The sequence below is a fragment of the Ranitomeya variabilis genome, chromosome 4 (genome assembly GCF_051348905.1).
Source record: "Ranitomeya variabilis isolate aRanVar5 chromosome 4, aRanVar5.hap1, whole genome shotgun sequence".
Taxonomy (NCBI): domain Eukaryota; kingdom Metazoa; phylum Chordata; class Amphibia; order Anura; family Dendrobatidae; genus Ranitomeya; species Ranitomeya variabilis.
In genome coordinates this window covers 508,167,855-508,190,380 of record NC_135235.1, presented here as the reverse complement: position 1 = coordinate 508,190,380, position 22,526 = coordinate 508,167,855, and positions in this window count along the sequence as shown.

The following is a 22,526-nucleotide window of genomic DNA, read 5'->3' as shown; positions in this document are numbered from 1 at the left end:
AGTCTGAGCTTATGTATATCCTCCATGGTGGTTTCTCAGTGCATGCTCCCTGCTAAGGTTTTTGTTGCTGGCAGTGAGCTGCCAATTACTGTTTTTGTGGATAGTGGTTCAGCCACAAATCTCATTGATGAGGAGCTTGCGCGCACAGCAGGTTTTAGGATTGAAAAACTGTCTCATCCTATCCGAGTGGTCACCATCAATGCTGCTCCTCTCTCTCAGGGGGAGATTACTGAATTTGTGGCTGAGGTGAAACTCCACATTGGAGTTCTACATTCCGAGCGGGTTACATGTAAGGTGCTCAGGAATCTTCCTGCTCAGGTGGTTTGGGGTTTTCCTTGGTTGTCTATGCACAACCCGGTAATTTACTGGAAAACTCAGGACATAATTCGGTGGAGCGAGTTCTGCCAGGAGAATTGCCTGGCCACGTGTGGCTGCAGTGACTTCAAGCGTTCCGGAGTCACTTCAGGATTTTGTGGATGTGTTCTCTGAGAAGGGTTGTTCAGAGTTGCCGCCACATCGTCCTTATGACTGTTCTATCAGGTTTAAACCAGGGGCCAAATTGCCTAAAGCAAGGATGTTTAACATCTCCGGTCCGGAGAGACAAGCGTTAAAAGATTACATTGTTGAAAGCTTGAGCAAAGGGCACATCAGGCCGTCATCCTTGCCGGTGGCAGCAGGGTTCTTCTTCGTGAAGAAGAAAGATGGCGGATTACGCCCGTGTTTGGATTTCAGGGAGTTGAACCAGATTACGGTTCGTGATCCATACCCTATGCCTCTGATACCAGATTTGTTCAACCAGTTGGCAGGTGCTATGTGGTTTACCAAGCTTGACCTCAGGGGGGCGTACAACCTCATAAGAGTCTGTCAAGGTGATGAGTGGAAGACGGCTTTTAATACCCCTGAGGGTCATTTTGAAAATTTGGTGATGCCGTTTTGGTTGACTAACGCACCTGCAGTGTTCCAACATTTCATCAATGATTAGTGTTGAGCATTCCGATACCGCAAGTATCGGGTATCGGCCGATACTTGCGGGTATCGGAATTCCAATACCGAGATCCGATACTTTTGTGGTATCGGGAATCGGTATCGGGATTAATATCAATGTGTAAAATTAAGAATTAAAATAAAAAATAGGGATATACTCACCTCTCCGGCGGCTCCTGGACTTTACCGCCATAACCGGGAGCCGTTGTACCTAAGAATGCGCGCTTGCAGGGCCTTAGATGAGGTCACTGCGCTCTGATTGGTCCGTAGCGGTCGCGTGACCGCTACGCGACCAATCACAAAGCAGTGACATCACCTAAGGTCTTTCAAGCGCTTGAAATACCTTAGAAGACGTCACTGCTTTGTGATTGGTCGCGCGACCAATCAGAAGCTGCGGACGTCTTCTAAGGTATTTCAAGCGCTTGAAAGACCTTAGGTGACGTCACTGCTTTGTGATTGGTCACGTAGGAGGGTGCGTCGGAGGGTGAGTATATCCCTATTTTTTATTTTAATTCTTTCTTTTACACATTGATATGGATCCCAGGGCCTGAAGGAGAGTTTCCTCTCCTTCAGACCCTGGGAACCATACAGGATACCATCCGATACTTGAGTCCCATTGACTTGTATTGGTATCGGGTATCGGTATCGGATTAGATCCGATACTTTGCCGGTATCGGCCGATACTTTCCGATACCGATACTTTCAAGTATCGGATGGTATCGCTCAACACTATCAATGATGTGTTTTCACATGTTTTGGGGAAATTCGTTATTGTGTACCTAGATGACATTCTCATATATTCTTGCGACCGTGATACTCATTTAGATCATGTCAGGCAGGTGTTACAGCTTCTCAGAGAGAATAAGCTGTATGCTAAACTTGAGAAATGTGTATTTTCTGTTCAAGTGTTGCCTTTCTTGGGTTATATTGTGTCTGCTTCTGGTTTTAAAATGGACGCCGCTAAGGTGCAGGCGGTGCTGCGTTGGGAACGTCCTGATAACCTGAAAGCACTTCAGCGGTTCCTTGGGTTTTCTAACTACTATAGGAAATGTATTAAGGATTTTTCCATCATTGCTAAACTGCTAACTGACATGACGAAAAAGGGTACCAATTTCTCCATTTGGCCTGAGGCTGCTGTGCGCGCATTTGAATTTCTCAAGAACAGTTTTGTTTCAGCCCCCATTCTTGTGCAGCCAGACGTATCAAAACCTTTTGTTGTGGAAGTCGATGCGTCTGAGGTAGGTGTGGGGGTGGTACTATCTCAAGGCTCATCTTTGAGTGGTTTACGTACGTGCGCCAATTTCTCCAAGAAACTTGTCGTCCGCCGAACGTAACTACGATATCGGCAACATGGAGTTGTTGGCAATTAAGTTGGCCTTTGAGGAATGGCGACACTTCTTGGAGGGGTCGGTACATCAGGTAACTGTTATTACCGATCATAAGAATCTGCTGTATTTGGAGTCTGCCAAGCGTCTGTCCCCCAGGCAGGCTCGCTGGGCATTGTTTTTCACGCGGTTCAATTTTGTGGTCACTTACAGACCGGGGTCTAAAAACACTAAGGCGGATGCTCTGTCCAGGTGTTTTCTGGGGGGAGAACCTTGGGAAGATCCAGTACCCATCCTCCAAAAGGGTGTTGTGGTTTCGGCTCTCACTACCGAGGTTGAGGCTGAGATTGCCGAGGCTCAGGAGGAGGTACCATCTGAGCTTCCCATCAACAAATCTTTTGTACCGCTTCATCTCCGCCTAAAGGTTTTGGCGGAGCATCATGATGCTGTCCTGGCTGGTCACCCAGGGGTTAGAGGTACCTTGGAGTTGGTGTCACGTCGGTTTTGGTGGCCCAAGATCCGACAGGACGTGGTCTCATACGTGTCAGCTTGTACCACGTGCGCTAGGGCTAAGACGCCCCTCTCCCGTCCTGTTGGCACACTACTTCCTCTTGAGGTACCTAGTAAGCCATGGACGGAAATCTCCATGGATTTCATCACTGATTTGCCCTCATCAGCTGGAAACACGGTCATCTTGGTGATTGTTGATCGGTTTTCTAAAATGTCGCACTTTGTGTCTTTGCCTGCGTTGCCTAACGCTAAGACTCTGGCCCAAGTATTTGTGCAGGAGGTGGTCAGACTTCATGGGGTTCTGTCTGACATCGTGTCTGATAGGGGTCAGTTTGTGGCAAAATTTTGGAGAGCGTTTTGCTCACGGCTGGGAATCAAGTTATCTCATTCTTCGGCGTTTCATCCTCAGTCAAATGGTCAGACTGAGCGTATGAACCAAAATTTGGAACAGTACTTATGCTGCTTTGTCTCTGATAACCAGGAGGAGTGGTCTACCTTTCTTCCTTTGGCTGAGTTTGCCATCAATAATCACCGCCAGGAGTCATCTGGGGAGTCTCCGTTTTTTTGTGTTTACGGGCTACATCCTCAATTTTGTACCTTGAGTCAGAGGGGCTCTTCCGGTGTTCCGGAGGAGGACCAGTTGGCTGACAGTAGGCATGTGCCAGGTCCGGACCTGAGTGTGGATGACTGGGTGTGGTTATCCACAAAAAACATAAGACTCAAAATACCATCCCTTAAATTGGGTCCATGGTTTATTGGTCCATTTAGGGTCACCGCCGTCATTAACCCAGTAGCTTACCGATTGGAGCTCCCTACGGTGTATAAGATACACAACATGTTCCACAGGTCTCTTTTAAAGAAGGTGGTGGGTTCTGTGGATGCGGCGCCTATGCCACCTCCAGTCTTGTTGGATGGTAATTTAGAGTTTGAAGTCTCCAAGGTGGTTGACTCTCGTGTAGTGTGTCGCACTTTACAGTACTTGGTACATTGGCGTGGTTATGGGCCTGAGGAGAGGTCCTGGGTACCAGCCTCGGATGTTCATGCTGACCGGCTGGTCAGGCTGTTTCACCGCCGTCATCCGGACAAGCCGGGTCCTATTAGCCGTGAGGGCCCTGGGGTCCCTCATAGAAGGCGGGGTACTGTCATGTCGGACGCTGTTCAGACCAGGTCGTCCAACAGACAGCGGTAATTCCGCTTTTGACCACTATTTGCTCATTGGCGTCTGCTAGATTTTATCTAGCTGTTCCGGGGTTAATTTACCTAATCCTTGGATTGGAAGCTGGGCCATGCCCACTGCCTTTAAATAGTTCTCCTGATCTTTGGGCGTCGCCGATTATAGCTTCTGTCTTGTGCGTTGTTATCTCGGTCTGGTGAGGAGAGCTGGTGGTTGGAGATTCATTGCTGGTGGTGTATTTTCCTTTGTCTTATTTACTCCTTCCTATATTTGTATTTATTTTGCCCTGCACATTTATAGTGTATTCCTGAGTGACTGCGGCGTGGTGTATATTTTCCTTTATCCTTGTCTGTGCTAACTGTGGGTATTGGGGAATAACATCTTCACTGGGTGGTGAGCGGAGGTTTCAGCCTAGGGCTGAGCTCAGGAGACAGGGTGAGGTTCGAGGCCTGGACATGCACACCTTCAGTGTAAACTCCAGGTAGAGGGTCAGTCAGGATTTCCCTAGTCTGAGGGAAACTGCAGGGGCCCGGGTTATTAGCTCTCGCTCACCTAGTCTCTCCCTGACAGTTATGCAATGCCTGCACATTAGGAAAGAGACATAGTGAATCAGAAAAACAATACTACATTTCTAATTGGAGGTATTTGCTATTATTATTATTATTATTATTATTATTATTATTATTACACTTACTGCATATTGGAATATGATCTTGGAGATGAGAATACCCCTTTAAGCTACAAGTCTGTAGTCACGCTATGTGACTGCAGAATTGTGAATCCTCTCATCACAGCACTGCAAGTCATGAGAATTCTCTGGTTTCGGAGCCGGGAGTGGCGAGCATGAGATCTCAAGTATGTGACTTGTACACATGCAGTCACCTGCCGACTAGATTGATGCGGCCTTGCTCAATGCAAGTGTATTGAGTGAGTCCAGACACAGTCTAGTTGGAATGTGGCTTGATGTATGCAAATCACATACACAAACTGTCCGCTGCCTTCACCGGCAGAGGAGAATACTCACAGCACGCAGTGAGTGTGATGAGAGGATTCTGAAATTTGCAGTCACGTAGAGTGACTGCAGACTTGTACCCTACGGACAGACAACCCCTTTAAATCATGATGCTATAAATGTATGAGTAGTTAATTTGAATTCTAGGACATTAATAAGACATAGCAGAAATAAATAGATTTACCTGCAATCAATGCATACCGAACGAGACAGTGTGGGGGGAGACCTTGCTTCAAGGAGTTTACAATCTGTTGGATATTAAGAGCGCCCAGTTTATACTCTATATATTCCATTACACCATACCCATTGGGAGTGATTACCTCTTCTGTACATCTGTACATTGCTAGGTGAGACTCACATCTCTGCTCTTTACTGCACAGAGTCCTGACACCTTTGTGTGATGGCATCAAGCTGTGTTCTTTACTACTTCACACATAATCACAGGCAAGTCCCCGCCAGCTCAGGGTCAGCATGTTTGATGTTTGCAGCAGAGTAATGGGCCATTTAGTCCCCGTTTGCTATTGTCTTTTCACTTGCTTGTCTAGAAGTCATTAGCATTCCAACAAGACAAAAGGTCTGGAACATTCACGTGTCATTTTATTCGGTGGTATTATGGTAGGAAACAATAAGTGGTCCAATGCAATAAGAAAATTAAAATAAAAAATTAAAATAAGTAGGAACCAGAATTTTTAATTTGTCATTCCATAATTATAATTGAGAATTGAGTAAATAAAAAGAAGTATACCATTTATATATTTGCTTTACTAAATTCCATTTTTGGTCATTATGCCTCCCCCCAAAAAAATCTAATTAAAAGAGATTAAAACTTCATATGTACCCCAAATGGTACTCCTAAAAACTGCAACTTCTCCTGCAAAAAAAACAAGCTCTCACACAGATCCTTAAAAAAAAAAATATTTAGGGCCTCAAAAATGGTGACATAAATTTGTAATTTTTTAAGAATTTAAGGAATGCCCATAGACTTAAAACATAAAAGCGATTAGCATGCTACTCTGCTATAATGTTCTAAAATGTAATTGCAGAAAAAAAAGCACAAAATCAAGCAGCTGCAGGAGAACAGAGTGGGATGTCAGACACAGCCAGACTCCACCTTCCTAATTGTTGTTATGTACAACAATGAACAAGCACAGTGTATACAGCACAGGAAGAGCTAACAGCACCTTCTCATTCCAATGCAGTAATCTTGTGATCACCGGGTGCTGAGAAAGAGCAGGAGCTGTTGGGTCCTAATAGATCCAAGATCAGCTCCGTAGTGCAGCCAGGAGGTTGACTTTGCCATGTAATTGAAGCTAATGTACCAGTCCCAGTTACAGAAGAAATTACAAATGTATAAAAGGAAGAATTTATTTAAGTGTTGAAATGCCCCCAAAGGTATTTTATCATCTAATGATGGGTGTTGAATAATGAATAAAAGCATGGAAAAAAGTAATACAAATATATATCTACACTGGCAGTTGCTGTTAACCTCTCTCCTTTAAAAATACGTACCTGATATTTAAATATATTTCTTACAGAAAAGGGAACAATATAGAAAATGTATGTGGTGATTCTCTGCAGTAACAAAAAAAAGATGTATTTTCTTATTTCCCTCCAAAATCACAAAAAATTAAAATAACAAAATAATTAGGAACCAAAAGTTGCAAAAATAAATTGAATATCCAAACGAGAAAAAGTTTTAAAGGGATCCTGTCAGGTTTGCTAATGACCTGCAGATTTGCAGTTAATCTGCAGGTTAATAGACCTGCTCATGGTTGACATAGAGAGCCTTGCTGCCGGGAGGAAATTAACTTTACTCCTCTTAGCCCGCTCGGGCTTTCAGTCATAAGGGAGTGGTGATGCGGCTTTAGTCACCGCTCAATGCATACTGAGTTGTAACCATGCCCCGACACTGACTGACAGCTCGCTCCAATTCTGAACCAAGAATCCCACCGATCAGTTGTTATAAGCCAATAGCTGACAGTAGCTGGATTTAAATATATTGTGCCCTATTCATCAAGAATGATGTTATTCACACCAGTGTTGATGAGGAAATGTATTGGTGTCAGGCATATGCCTCTTCACGAATCAGGAACGTATGAGTGGAATGACTGTCCATGTGCGCCTTATGACAAATTCTACTCCCACTTGAGTAAGATTTATGGTGTAGTAAATGCTGCTTATCATAAATTTGATGAGCGGAAGTGCCTTGCCCCGTCCCGCTCCAGTCTCATCCACTTTGTTGGAGATGTACGGAAATGGCGTGAGAACGCCAAAACTGCAAAGCTCAGATCATCCATTGAGTAGCAGCAGATGCCGGGCACTGCAGAACAGCTTCTATTCTCTTGAATAGGCTGCATCTGGTATTCCAGAACAGCTCCTTTTCAATCCCATTCAATATTTTTCCATTCAGTATGTATGACAGGATGGGTCAAGAATAATCTCTTTAATCTCTTGTGACCTGACCCCCCCCTTTAAAAGTAATCCCTTAAATAGCAGAAATTAAGAGATTGATGGTAACACACTACATAGTATCTATATAAACTATTAGCAGATTTTTTTTACATATGAAGATGCTCATTTTTTGTAAATAATTTTGATAGCTCAAATTCATTTACTTTTCTTGAAAAACATGATAATATGATTACCACAGTCCTAGGATATTAGTATTTCTAGCTTACACTACGCCTGTGTGTATATTTTTGTCTTAAGTAAACGTGTAGAAGAAACAGTTGCCAGAATTTTGCCAACAGGAGTGGAATATTACGCCGTTCCGATTATTACATCAGCGCATATGGTGCTTGTTTAGGGCAAAAGTTAATAATTTTTTAAGAAAGTGTAGGACTTCTCCATCCTTTTTCATTTTTCGTAATCCAACATAAGAGAAAGTCATGCATGACTGATGTACTAAAATAGGCTATTTGGGTCTTGTCCATAACCAAAAGTGGTCAGGAACATTTCATTCTCCTAAATATATGAAGTGCATATTACTGCCAATGCTTGTAAAATAGAGGGCGACCAGCTGCCAGTTGTATAAGTTAATGCAATTGCTACTTTCAGATTATCCAAGAGTTCCAACAATTTTGGACAGGGTGCTGTTATATGGCACTGCTTCCAGTTAATGGCTCACCTTCCATTTGTTCATCTGTTTATGCATCTGTTTTATATTTTAAGTTGTTTGTTAAAAAGAGAAAACCTATATATTGGAAAAATCTGCGTTGCCATATGAAACATGAGAATTTCATTTGTATTGTCTTCTGTTTGAGCTCCTGCTGCCTTCATAAATTTCAGCAAAATCAACCACACCTAGGATTTCAAAGCCAGGACTTAAAGCTGCAGATGCTTATCTTCTGGGAAGAAGTATAAAAGAAGGAGGAGAGCGTGGCTTTAAATCTCTTGCTTTAAATCTATTCACAAAGTGTTTTTTTTTCCTTATAATTGTATCCATAGTACAGTTTTATGTTGTCTTTACTGTTGCTAGCAAAAAGTTAATATATAGAATATGTGCATTGTGGGCATTCTAGATGAAATGATTATGAGGGCTTACCTTTAATGATGAGAGGATCAATCTGCAGAGGATAGCGTTTGAGTCAATTTTCCTGAATTCTACAGTTTTGCGCAAATTCGAACAATTTGCAGCAGGGCCTGCGTTAGGAGAAGGCTGACCAGGCAGCTGCCTAGGGCCCCTGCTCCTCCAGGGGCCCCCAGCTGAGCCAGTGGCATGTCGCTGATAGCAGCACACCACATGGCCACTGAAGGGTCAGCCGCCCCCCCCATCGCTGATTCAACGTGGGCGTGCGATGACGTCATTTCATTGTGTGCTACGCTGTGCCAGCACTGGAGGTGAAGAGATCGGAGCAGCAGATCCTGGAGCAGCGCGGGGAACAAGGAGGAGGGGTGAGTATTGTGCGAGTTTGTGTATGCATTATTCTGTGTGTGTGAGAGTGCTCGGCCAGCATTATGGTGTGTGTGTGTGTGTGTGTGTTGGGATGGAGCTGTGCTGTACTGTGTGTTGGGGAAGGGAGCTGCACTGTACTTTGTGTTGTGGGAGGGAGCTGCACTGTACATTGTGTTGGGGAGGGAGCTGCACTGTAATATGTGCTGGGGGAGGGAGCAGCACTGTAGTATGTGTTGTGGGAGGGAGCTGCACTGTACTGTGTTGGGTGAGCTGCACTATGCTGTGTGTTGGGGAGGGAGCTGCACTGTACCATGTTTTGGGGGAGGGAGCTGCACTGTACTATGTGTTGGAGGAGGGAGCTGCACTGTACTGTGTGCTGGGGAGGGAGCTGCCCTGTACTATGTGTTGAGGGAGGGAGCTGCACTGTACTATGTGTTGTGGGAGGGACCTGCACTGTACTGTGTTGGGTGAGCTGCACTATGCTGTGTGTTGGGGAGGGAGCTGCACTGTACCATGTTTTGGGGGAGGGAGCTGCACTGTACTATGTGTTGGAGGAGGGAGCTGCACTGTACTGTGTGCTGGGGAGGGAGCTGCACTGTACTATGTGTTGAGGGAGGGAGCTGCACTGTACTATGTGTTGTGGGAGGGACCTGCACTGTACTGTGTTGGGTGAGTTGCACTATGCTGTGTGTTGGGGAGGGAGCTGCACTGTACCATGTTTTGGGGGAGGGAGCTGCACTGTACTATGTGTTGGAGGAGGGAGCTGCACTGTAATATGTGTTGGGGGAGGGAGCTGCACTGTACTATGTGTTGGAGGAGGGAGCTGCACTGTACTGTGTGCTGGGGAGGGAGCTGCACTGTACTATGTGTTGGGGGAGGGAGCTGCACAGTACTATGTGTTGGGGGAGGGAGCTGCACTGTACTCTGTGTTGTGGGAGGGAGCTGCACTGTACTATGTGTTGGGGAGGGAGCTGCACTGTACTATGTGTTGGGGAGGGAGCTGCACTGTACTGTGTTGGTGGAGCTGAGCTGTACTGTACTGTCTGCTGGGAGGTAGCTGCACTGTACTGTGTGTTGGAGTGTAGCTGCACTATACTGTGTGTCGGGGGGAGCCGCACTATGATATGTGTTTGGGGAGAGCTGCACTATAATATGTGTGGAGGGGGGCTGCATTATACTGTGTGTTTGGAGGGGGCTACATTATACTGTGTGTGGGAGAAATGCACTATACTGTTTGTGTTAGGCTGCATTATACTGTGTGTAGCTGCAGTATGCTCTGAGGGGAGCTGCAGTATACTCTGAGGAGATCTGCAGTATATTCTGAGGATGGCTGCAGTATAATCTGAGGGTGGCTGCAGTATACTCTGAGGACGGCTGCATTATACTCTGGGGGGGCTGCAGTATACTCTGAGGGGGCTACTCTGAGGGCAGCTGCAGTATATTCTGAGGGGGGCTGCAGTATATTCTGAGGGGACTGCATTATACTGTGTGTTTGTGGGGATGCATTATACTCTGAGAAAGGCTGCAGTATACTCTGAGGGTGGGCTGCAGTATACAGTGAGGGGGTCTGCATTACACTCAATCAAAGACCATTGGGAGTGCATTATACTATATGTACTATATGGAACCTGCATTATACTGTATTGAGGACTATCTGTCCCCATCATTTTTCCTCAGCCAGTGTAAAGAAACTCGGGAACAGGCGTCTAACAACCTCAATGCCGTTGATCATGCTTGTTTAACGGCCTGAACTCTGCACCTGTAAATATAGTTGAAATGTTTGTGTGATGTAGAATATGTGAGTAGGGTTGAGCGAAACGGATCGGACAAATTCAAAAATCGCCGACTTTCGGCAAAGTCGGGTTTCAAGAAACCCGACCCGATCCTAGTGTGGGATCGGCCATGAGGTAGGCGATCTTCACGCCAAAGTCGCGTTTTGTATGACGCTTTCAGCGCCATTTCTCAGCCAATGAAGGAGGACGCAGAGTGTGGGCAGCGTGATGACATAGGTCTCGGTCCCCACCATCTTAGAGAAGGGCATGACACTGATTGGCTTGCTTTCTGTGGCGTCACAGGGGCTATAAAGGGGCATGCACGCCGACCGCCATCTTACTTCTGCAGATCGTAGCATAGGGAGAGGTTGCTGCAGCTTCATCCGAAGAAGGGATATACACTCACCGGCCACTTTATTAGGTACACCTGTCCAACTTCTTGTTAACACTTAATTTCTAATCAGCCAATCACATGGCGGCAACTCAGTGCATTTAGGCATGTAGACATGGTCAAGACAATCTCCTGCAGTTCAAACCGAGCATCAGTATGGGGAAGAAAGGTGATTTGAGTGCCTTTGAACGTGGCATGGTTGTTGGTGCCAGAAGGGCTGGTCTGAGTATTTCAGAAACTGCTGATCTACTGGGATTTTCACGCACAACCATCTCTAGGGTTTACAGAGAATGGTCCGAAAAAGAAAAAAAATCCAGTGAGCGGCAGTTCTGTGGGCGGAAATGCCTTGTTGATGCCAGAGGTCAGAGGAGAATGGGCAGACTGGTTCGAGCTGATAGAAAGGCAACAGTGACTCAAATCGCCACCCGTTACAACCAAGGTAGGCCTAAGAGCATCTCTGAACGCACAGTGCGTCGAACTTTGAGGCAGATGGGCTACAGCAGCAGAAGACCACACCGGGTACCACTCCTTTCAGCTAAGAACAGGAAACTGAGGCTACAATTTGTACAAGCTCATCGAAATTGGACAGTAGAAGATTGGAAAAACGTTGCTTGGTCTGATGAGTCTCGATTTCTGCTGCGACATTCGGATGGTAGGGTCAGAATTTGGCGTAAACAACATGAAAGCATGGATCCATCCTGCCTTGTATGGAGCATCTTTGGGATGTGCAGCCGACAAATCTGCAGCAACTGTGTGATGCCATCATGTCAATATGGACCAAAATCTCTGAGGAATGCTTCCAGCACCTTGTTGAATCTATGCCACGAAGAATTGAGGCAGTTCTGAAGGCAAAAGGGGGTCCAACCCGTTACTAGCATGGTGTACCTAATAAAGTGGCCGGTGAGTGTAGTTAAGGAGGGAAGATTAACCCCCAAGCTGCTTGTGCTGTAGCGATTTCCACTGTCCAACACCACTTTTTTTTGCAGGGACAGCGGAGGCTATATTTTTGTGCATCAGCTCTGTAGCTTATTAGGCTGCCTTATAAGGTTTACAATGAGATACGGCCTTCCCAAAACCCTGTCTGATGACAAATGCACACATAGCAGGATGCAGCAGGCCTCCACTGATAAAGGCTAGGAGCGGCACAGGTGCAAACTACTTGATAAAAAAAACCACCCCCAGCCTCCAAACATTGCAGGGGTTGGCTGCCTAGTAGAAAAAATGCACATTGATATAACTCACATAGAATGCCAGTCACACTGATAAGTGTGGTGCACAGTGTCTGGTATGCAACCTTTTAATGACGCTCCTTGTATTAACAGGCGGGCTGCCCAGCACTATAATAGGCAGCACACAGTGACAGACGCCCCAGAAAAACTTAACCAACATAAAGAGGCCTGGACACATCCTGCAAAAAAGGATATGATATAGTGCAAAAAAAAAGTATGCATATGATAAACACATACACTAAATGAGGTATTGGTTTAATATTTTGGCCAAAATAAAGTAAGCCAGCAACCCAACGTCAAGGGTCCTCATAATATTGCGGGTCGTACCACTAATATCAAAAAACAGCTAACATAAAAAAACTCAGAAAAAATACATACAATGAGATACGGCCTTCACAAAACCCTGTCTGATGACAAATGCACACTTAGCAGGATGCTGCAGGCCTCCACTGATAAAGGCTAGGAGTGGCACAGGTGCACATTACTTGATAAAAACAACCACCCCCAGCCTCCAAACATTGCAGGGGTTGGCTGCCTAGTAGAAAAAATGCACATTGATATAACTCACATAGAACGCCAGTCACACTGATAAGTGTGGAACACAGTGTCTGGTATGCAACCTATTAATGACGCCCCTTGTATTAACAGGCGGGCTACCCAGCACTATAATATGCAGCACACAGTGACAGACACCCCAGAAAAACTTAACCAACATAAAGAGGCCTGGCCACATCCTGCAAAATAGGATATGATATAGTGCAAAAAAATGCATGCATATGATAAACACATACACTATATGAGGTATTGGTTTAATATTTTGGCCAAAATAAAGTAAGCCCACAACCCAACGTCAAGGGTCCTCATAATATTGCGGGTCCTACCACTAATATAAAAAAACAGCTAACAAAAAAAACTCAGAAAAAATACATATAATGAGATACGGCTGTCATGTCGGATGCTGTTCAGACCAGGTCGTTCGACAGACAGCGGTAATTCCGCTTTTAACCACTATGTGCTCATTGGCGTCGGCTAGATTTTATCTAGCTGGTCTGGGGTTAATTTACCTGATGCTCGGATTGAAAGCTGGGCCATGCCCATTGCCTTTAAATAGTTCTCCTGAACATTGGGCGTCGCCGATTATAGCTTCTGTCTTGTGCGTTGTTATCTTGGTCTGGAGTGGTGAGCTAGTAGTTTGAGTATCGTTGCTGGTGGTGTATTTCCCTTTGTCTTATTTACTCCTTCCTATATTTGTATTTATTTTGCCCTGCGCATTTATAGTGTATTCCTGAGTGACTGTGGCGTGGTGTATATTTTCCGTTATCCTTGTCTGTTCTAACTGTGGGTATTGGTGTATGATCTTTTCACTGGGTGGTGTGCGGTGGTTTCAGCCTAGGGTTGAAACAGGAGACAGGGAGACAGGGCGAGGGTAGAGGCCTAGACATGCACACCATCAGTGTAAACTCTAGGTCGAGGGTCAGTCAGGATTTCCCTAGTCTGAGGGAAATTGCAGGGGCCCGGGTTATTAGCTCTTGCCCACCTAGTCTCCCCGTGACATTATAATCGGCCTTTAAAACAAAAAAAAAAGGGGTTTCCTTTTTTTTGTTTTGTCATGGATCCAATGACTTCCATAACCCGCCAGTTGGAGGCGCTGTCCCTACAGGTCACTGAGTTGGGGGGGGCAGTGCAGCAACAGCGACTAGCAGTATCTAATGTGCAAGCTGGAGCGACAGGTAGAGTTGCTGAGCCTAAGTTTCCTTTGCCTGATAAATTTGCTGGGGAATGCAGTAAATTTGTTTCTTTTCGTGAAGCTTGCAAACTATATTTCCGTATGCGCCCGATCTCCTCAGGTAATGAGGCTCAGCGTGTGGGCCTTGTGTTGTCATTGTTAAGCGGGGATCCTCAAGCATGGGCATTTTCTTTGCCATCTGATTATGCTGCATTTGTCTCTGTGGAGAGTTTTTTTCCTGTCTTGGAAATATTTACGACTAGCCAGACAGAATGGCTCTAGCAGAATCTAAGATACACACTATTCGCCAGGGGGAGCGAGTTGCAGAGGATTACTGTTCTGAATTTCGTCGCTGGGCGATCGATACACAGTGGAGTGATTCAGCGCTGTGGAGTCAGCTTATTCATGGGGTTTCTGGAAGGGTTAAAAAAGCCCTTCTGATGTACGAGACTCCTACTTCTCTAGATTCCGCTATGAGTCTGGTTGTCCGCATTGATCGCCGTTTGCGTCAGGGGGAGCATGAGACACCGCCTATGGGAGAGGGTTTAGGTTCACGTGTGGTTGCTGCAGGTGAGCCCACAGAGCCTATGCAAATCGCAGGGGTGTCACATGTGAAGCGTCGAGCCCCTGAGCTCAGGAAGCAGGGAGCCTGTTTTTACTGCGGTAAGACTGGTCATTTTATTAACATCTGTCCTCTACTGTCTAAGAAAAATGCAACGGCGGAAAACTTCTAAGCTCAGAGGGTGTGGAGGAGACCAATCTGAGCTTATGTATATCCTCCATGGTGGTTTCTCAATGCTAGCTCCCTGCTAAGGTTATAATCGCTGGCAGTGAGCTGCCAATTACTGTGTTTGTGGATAGTGGTTCAGCCACAAATCTCATTGATGAGGAGTTTGCACGCACAGCAGGTTTTAGGATTGAAAAACTGCCTCATCCTATCCGCGTGGTCACCATCAATGCTGCTCCTCTCTCACAGGGGGAGATTACTGAGTTTGTGGATGAGGTGAAACTCCACATTGGGGTTCTACATTCCGAGCAGGTTACATGTAAGGTGCTCAGGAATCTTCCTGCTCAGGTGGTTTTGGGTTTTCCATGGTTGTCTATGCACAACCCGGTAATTGACTGGAAAACTCAGGACATAATTCAGTGGAGTGAATTCTGCCAGGAGAATTGCCTGGCCACATGTGTGTCTGCTGTGACTTCAAGCGTTACGGAGTCACTTCTGGATTTTGTGGATGTGTTCTCTGAGAAGGGTTGTTCAGAGTTGCCGCCACATCGCCCCTATGACTGTACTATCAGATTTAAACCAGGGGCCAAATTGCCTAAAGCAAGGATGTTTAACATCTCCGGTCCGGAGAGACAAGCATTAAAGGATTACATTGCTGAAAGTTTGAGCAAAGGGCACATCAGGCCTTCATCCTCGCCTGTGGCAGCAGGGTTCTTCTCCGTGAAGAAGAAAGATGGCGGATTACGCCCGTGTTTGGATTTCAGGGAATTGAACCAGATTACGGTTCATGATCCATACCCTATGCCACTGATACCAGATTTGTTCAACCAGGTGGCAGGTGCTAAGTGGTTTACCAAGCTTGACCTCAGGGGGGCGTACAACCTCATAACAGTCCGTCAAGGTGATGAGTGGAAGAAGGCTTTTAATACCCCTGAGGGTCATTTTGAAAATTTGGTGATGCCATTTGGGTTGACTAACGCACCTGCAGTGTTCCAACATTTCATTAATGATGTGTTTTCGCATGTTTTGGGGAAATTCGTTATCGTGTACCTAGGTGACATTCTCATATATTCTTGCGACCGTGATACTCATTTAGATCATGTCAGGCAGGTATTACAGCTTCTCAGAGAGAATAAGCTGTATGCTAAACTTGAGAAATGTGCATTTTCTGTTCAAGAGTTGCCTTTCTTGGGTTATATTGTGTCTGCTTCTGGTTTTAAAATGGATGCCGCTAAGGTGCAAGCGGTGCTGCATTGGGAACGGCCTGATAACCTGAACGCACTTCAGCGGTTCCTTGGGTTTTCTAACTACTATAGGAAATTTATCAAGGATTTTTCCATCATTGCTAAACCGCTAACTGACATGACTAAAAAGGGTACCAATTTCTCCATTTGGCCTGAGGCTGCTGTGCGCGCATTTGAATTTCTTAAGAACAGTTTTGTTTCAGCCCCCATTCTTGTGCAGCCAGATGTATCAAAACCTTTTGGTGTGGAAGTCGATGCGTCTGAGGTTGGTGTGGGGGCGGTACTATCACACGGCTCATCTTTGAGTGATTTGCGTCCATGTGCCTATTTCTCCAAGAAACTGTCGTCCGCCGAACGTAACTACGATATCGGCAACAGGGAGTTGTTGGCAATCAAGTTGGCCTTTGAGGAATGGCGACACTTCTTGGAGGGGTCGGTACATCAGGTTACTGTTATTACCGATCATAAGAATCTGCTGTATTTGGAGTCAGCCAAGCGTCTGTCCCCCAGGCAGGCTCGCTGGGCATTGTTTTTCACGCGGTTCAATTTTGTTGTTACTTACAGACCGGGGTCTAAAAACACTAAGGCGGATGCTCTGTCCAGGTGTTTTCTGGGGGGAGAACCTCGGGAGGATCCAGTACCCATCCTCCAAAAGGGTGTTGTGGTTTCGTCTCTCACTACCGAGGTTGAGGCTGAGATTGCCGAGGCTCAGGAGGAAGTACCATCTGAGCTTCCCATCAACAAATCTTTTGTACCGCTTCATCTCCGCTTAAATGTTTTGGCAGAGCATCATGATTCTGTCCTGGCTGGCCACCCAGGGGTTAGAGGTACCTTGGAGTTGGTGTCACATCGGTTTTGGTGGCCCAAGATCTGACAGGACGTGGTCTCATACGTGTCAGCTTGTACCACGTGCGCTAGGGCTAAGACGCCCCGCTCCCGTCCTGTTGGCACACTACTTCCTCTTGAGGTACCTAGTAAGCCATGGACGGAAATCTCCATGGATTTCATCACTGATTTGCCCTCCTCAGTTGGGAACACGGTCATCTTGGTGATTGTTGATCGGTTTTCAAAAATGTCACACTTTGTGTCTTTGCTTTCGTTGCCTAACGCTAAGACTCTGGCTCAGGTATTTGTGCAGGAGGTGGTCAGACTTCATGGGGTTCCGTCTGACATCGTGTCTGAAAGGGGTACTCAGATTGTGGCAAAATTTTGGAAAGCATTTTGCTCACGGCTGGGGATCAACTTGTCTCATTCTTCGGCGTTTCATCCTCAGTCAAATGGTCAGACTGAGCGTATGAACCAAAATTTGGAACAGTACTTACGCTGCTTTGTCTCTGATAACCAGGAGGAGTGGTCTACCTTTCTTCCTTTGGCTGAGTTTGCCATCAATAATCACCGCCAGGAGTCGTCTGGGGAGTCTCCGTTTTTTTTTTGTGTTTACGGGCTACATCCTCAATTTTGTACTTTGAGTCAGAGGGGCTCTTCCGGCGTTCCGGAGGTGGACCAGTTAGGAGCACAATTGTCATCAGTTTGGAGGAGAGTTAAACAGCGCCTGTTGAGTGTGGGTGCTAGGTACAAACGTGTGGCTGACAGTAGGCGTGTGCCAGGTCCGGACCTGAGTGTGGATGACTGGGTGTGGTTATCCACAAAAAACATAAGACTGAAAATACCATCCCTTAAATTGGGTCCACGGTTTATTGGTTCATTTATGATCACCGCCGTCATTAACCCAGTAGCGTACCGATTGGAGCTTCCTACGGTGTATAAGATACACAACGTGTTCCACAGGTCTCTTTTAAAGAAGGTGGGTTCTGTGGACGCGGCGCCTATGCCACCTCCAGTCTTGGTGGATGGTAATTTGGAATTTGAAGTCTCCAAGGTGGTTGACTCTCGTGTAGTGCGCCGCACTTTTCAGTACTTGGTACACTGGCGTGGTTATGGGCCTGAGGAGAGGTCCTGGGTACCAGCCTCGGACATTCATGCGGATCGGCTGGTCAGGTTTTTTCACCATCGCCATCCAGACAAGCCGGGTCCTATAAGCCGTGAGGGCCCTGGGGTCCCTCGTAGAAGGCGGGGTACTGTCATGTCGGACGCTGTTCAGACCAGGTCATTCGACAGACAGCGGTAATTCCGCTTTTGACCACTATGTGCTCGTTGGCGTCAGCTACATTTTATCTAGCTGGTCCGGGGTTAATTTACCTGATGCTCGGATTGGAAGCTGGGCCATGCCCATTGCCTTTAAATAGTTCTCCTGAACATTGGGCATCGCTGATTATAGCTTCTGTCTTGTGCGTTGTTATCTCGGTCTGGAGTGGTGAGCTAGTAGTTGGAGTATCGTTGCTGGTGGTGTATTTCCCTTTGTCTTATTTACTCCTTCCTATATTTGTATTTATTTTGCCCTGCGCATTTATAGTGTATTCCTGAGTGACTGCGGCGTGGTGTATATTTTCCGTTATCCTTGTCTGTTCTAACTGTGGGTATTGGTGTATGATCTTTTCACTGGGTGGTGGGCGGGGTTTTCAGCCTAGGGTTGAAACAGGAGACAGGGAGACAGGGCGAGGGTCGAGGCCTAGACATGCACACCATCAGTGTAAACTCTAGGTAGAGGGTCAGTCAGGATTTCCCTAGTCTGAGGGAAATTGCAGGGGCCCGGGTTATTAGCTCTTGCCCACCTAGTCTCCCCGTGACAACGGCCTTCCCAAAACCCTGTCTGATGACAAATGCACACTTAGCAGGATGTGCACCACACTTATCAGTGTGACTGGCATTCTATGTGAGTTATATCAATGTGCATTTTTTCTACTAGGCAGCCAACCCCTGCAATGTTTGGAGCCTGGGGGTAGTTGTTTTTATCAAGTAGTTTGCACCTGTGCCGCTCCTAGCCTTTATCAGTGGAGGCCAGCTGCATCCTGCTAAGTGTGCATTTGTCATCAGACAGGGTTTTTGGAAGGCTGTATCTCATTGTATGTATTTTTTCTGAGTTTTTTTATGTTAGCTGTTTTTTGATATTAGTGGTAGGACCCGCAATATTATGAGAACCCTTGACGTTGGGTTGCGGGCTTACTTTATTTTGGCCAAAATATTAAACCAATACCTCATATAGTGTATGTGTTTATCATATGCATACATTTTTTTGCACTATATCATATCCTTTTTTGCAGGATGTGGCCAGGCCTCTTTATGTTGGTTAGGTTTTTCTGGGGCGTCTGTCACTGTGTGCTGCATATTATAGTGCTGGGCAGCCCGCCTGTTAATACAAGGGGCGTCATTAATAGGTTGCATACCAGACACTGTGCACCACACTTATCAGTGTGACTGGCGTTCTATGTGAGTTATATCAATGTGCATTTTTTCTACTAGGCAGCCAACCCCTGCAATGTTTGGAGGCTGGGGGTGGTTGTTTTTTTCAAGTAGTTTGCACCTGTGCCGCTCCTAGCCTTTATCAGTGGAGGCCTGCTGCATCCTGCTAAGTGTGCATTTGTCATCAGACAGGGTTTTGGGAATGCCGTATCTCATTGTATGTATTTTTTCTGAGTTTTTTTTATGTTTGCCTTATAGGGCTCCCTGATAGCTGCATTGCTGTTTGCACGCTGCTGTGCAAACCAAATGCTTTTTTAAAAGCAAAAATCCTGTTTCTCCTTTCTGCACAGTTATCTTGTTTATTTGTCCACACTTTTGTGTGCAGCAGTCCTTTTTATTGCTGCCATACTTATCCTGAGATCATTGCAGGGACATTGAAATTGTACTACAGTCCTTGTATTTTTTCATATATCTTCCAGCCACGTTCTGCCACTTACATTGTGTTGTGTTATACACTGGGCCTGAATTTTGGTGCAGTCTCCCCCCCAAAAAAGGAGATTCAAATTGTCACAAAGTGGATATACGTCAGTTCTGTTAGTTTGTCGTATATCAGCTAGCCACGTTCTGCCACCTACATTGTGTTGTGTTATACACTGGGCCTGAGTTTTGGTGCAGTCTCCCCCCCAAAAAAGGGAGATTTAAATTGTCACAAAGTGGATATACGTCAGTTCTGTTAGTTTGTCGTATATCAGCCAGCCACGTTCTGCCACTTACATTGTGTTGTGTTATACACTGGGCCTGAGTTTTGGTGCAGTCTCCCCCCAAAAAAAGGAGATTCAAATTGTCACAAAGTGGATATACGTCAGTTCTGTTAGTTTGTCGTATATCAGCCAGCCACGTTCTGCCACGTTCTGCCACTTACATTGTGTTGTGTTATACACTGGGCCTGAGTTTTGGTGTAGTCTCCCCCCAAAAAAAGGGAGATTCAAATTGTCACAAAGTGGATATACGTCAGTTCTGTTAGTTTGTTGTATATCAGCCAGCCACGTTCTGCCACCTACATTGTGTTGTGTTATACACTGGGCCTGAGTTTTGGTGCAGTCTCCCCCCAAAAAAATGGAGATTCAAATTGTCACAAAGTGGATATACGTCAGTTCTGCTAGTTTGTCATATATCAGCCAGCCACTTTCTGCCATTACACTGGGCCTGAGTTTTGGTGCAGTCTCCCCCCAAAAAAAGGGAGATTTAAATTCTCAACAAGTTTATATACACCTTCTACCTTGTTTTACAGTACCATATAACGGTTGTTGTTTTGGTTAGATTTTCCCAAAAATGAGGAAGTCTGGTGGAAGAAGCCATGGGCGGTCATTGCCAGCTGGTACTGATGGTGGTGGTGGTGGAGAATCTGGTGGTAGTGGGAAAAGCAAAATAGCACCTAAGACTGGAGGTGTTGAGCCAGCGTCATCGTCTGGCTACACAACGCCTTGAAGGCTCCCTTATCTTGGAGCAGGAAAACCGCTTTTAAAGCCGGAGCAGCAGGAAAAAGTTTTGGCTTTCCTTGCTGACTCAGCCTCTAGCTCTTTCGCCTCCTCTTCAGAAAGTTCAAAATATAAAAGCAGCCGTCAGTGGATGCTCCCAGTCAGCAACAAGATGTTTCCTTGTGTCCTTCACCCAAACCAAAAGTGAAGGATGTGTCAGGCGACACTACAGGTTACTCCATGGAGCTCTTTACACATACCGTGCCTGGGTTAGAAAGGGAAATTGTTAACTGCCCATTACAAGAGGAATCGGACATGGAATGCACTGATGCACAGCTAGATTATTATGCTGTTCCATTGACTCAGATCACTACATTGCCCTCGCAGAGTACTGAGCCGGAATCTGACCCTGATGAGAATATGGTGCCCCGTCCCGAACGCTATAGCACCTTACACGGTGACACAGAGGAAGGTGCACATGACATTGAAGAGGAGGTGATAGATGACCCAGTTGTTGACCCAGATTGGAAGCCATTGGGGGAAGAGGGTGCCGCTGCCAGTAGCTCAAATGCGGAGGAGGATGATCCGCAGCAGCCATCTACATCGCAACAGCTGTCATCTGGCAGGCTCGTATCAGGCCAAAAACGTGTGTCAAAAACTGTTTTAGGACAGCGCAGCTATCCGGTGAAAGTAGCACAGCGTGCAATGCCTGAAAAGGTATTCGATAGTAGGAAGAGTGCAGTGTGGCAATTTTTTAACCAAGATCAGAATGATCAGTCAAAAGTTATCTGTAAGAAATGCTCAAAGACCTTTAGCAGAGGGAAGAATCTTCAAAATTTAAATACAACGTGCATGCGTAGACATTTAACCAGCATGCACTTGCAAGCCTGGACTAACTACCAAATGTCACGTACCGTTGGTGCACCTGCTCAGAATGAAGGTAGTCAGCAACGCTACATTGCTTCCCTCACTGTAAGCCCACCGGTTAGGACACCACCAGCAGCAAATGTGGAGGTATCGTTGCAAGGCCAAAGCAGTCAGGGAATCACAAGGTTATTGGTAGGAAGCACTGTATGTAGGCCAACATCAAGAATACCATCACCAACCCTCTCTCAATCCGCCATGTCCACCACCAACACCACTGCTAGTTCCACCATATGCAGCTCTCCAGTCCAGCTCACCCTACAAGAGACTCTCATTAGGAAAAGAAAGTACTCATCCTCTCATCCACGTACACAGGGTTTGAACGCCCACATTGCTATACTTATCTCGTTATAGATGATGCCCTACCGGTTGGTTGAAAGCGAAGCTTTCAAAGACCTGATGGCCTACGCAGTACCACGCTATGACCTACCCAGTCGGCACTTCTTTGAGAGAAAAGCCATCCCAGCCCTCCACCAGCATGTCAGAGACCGCATTGTCCATGCACTGAGGCAATCAGTCAGTGGAAAGGTGCACCTCACAACAGATGCATGGACCAGTAGGCATGGCCAGAGATGTTACGTGTCCATCACGGTGCACTGGGTTAATGTGGTGGATGCAGAGTCCACTGGGGACAGCCATAGTGGGACAGTTCTGCCTAGCCCACGGTCTAGGAAACAGTTGGCTGTAGGCGTTCACCACCCCTCCTCCTCCTCCTCCAGAAGCGAAAGCTCGTCCACAGAGCGCAGTCGCATGACCACTCCATCCGCAGCTGCCAGTTTTGCACAAGAGGTGTCCCATTATCGAACAGCTAGTGGTAAACGTCAGCAGGCTGTGT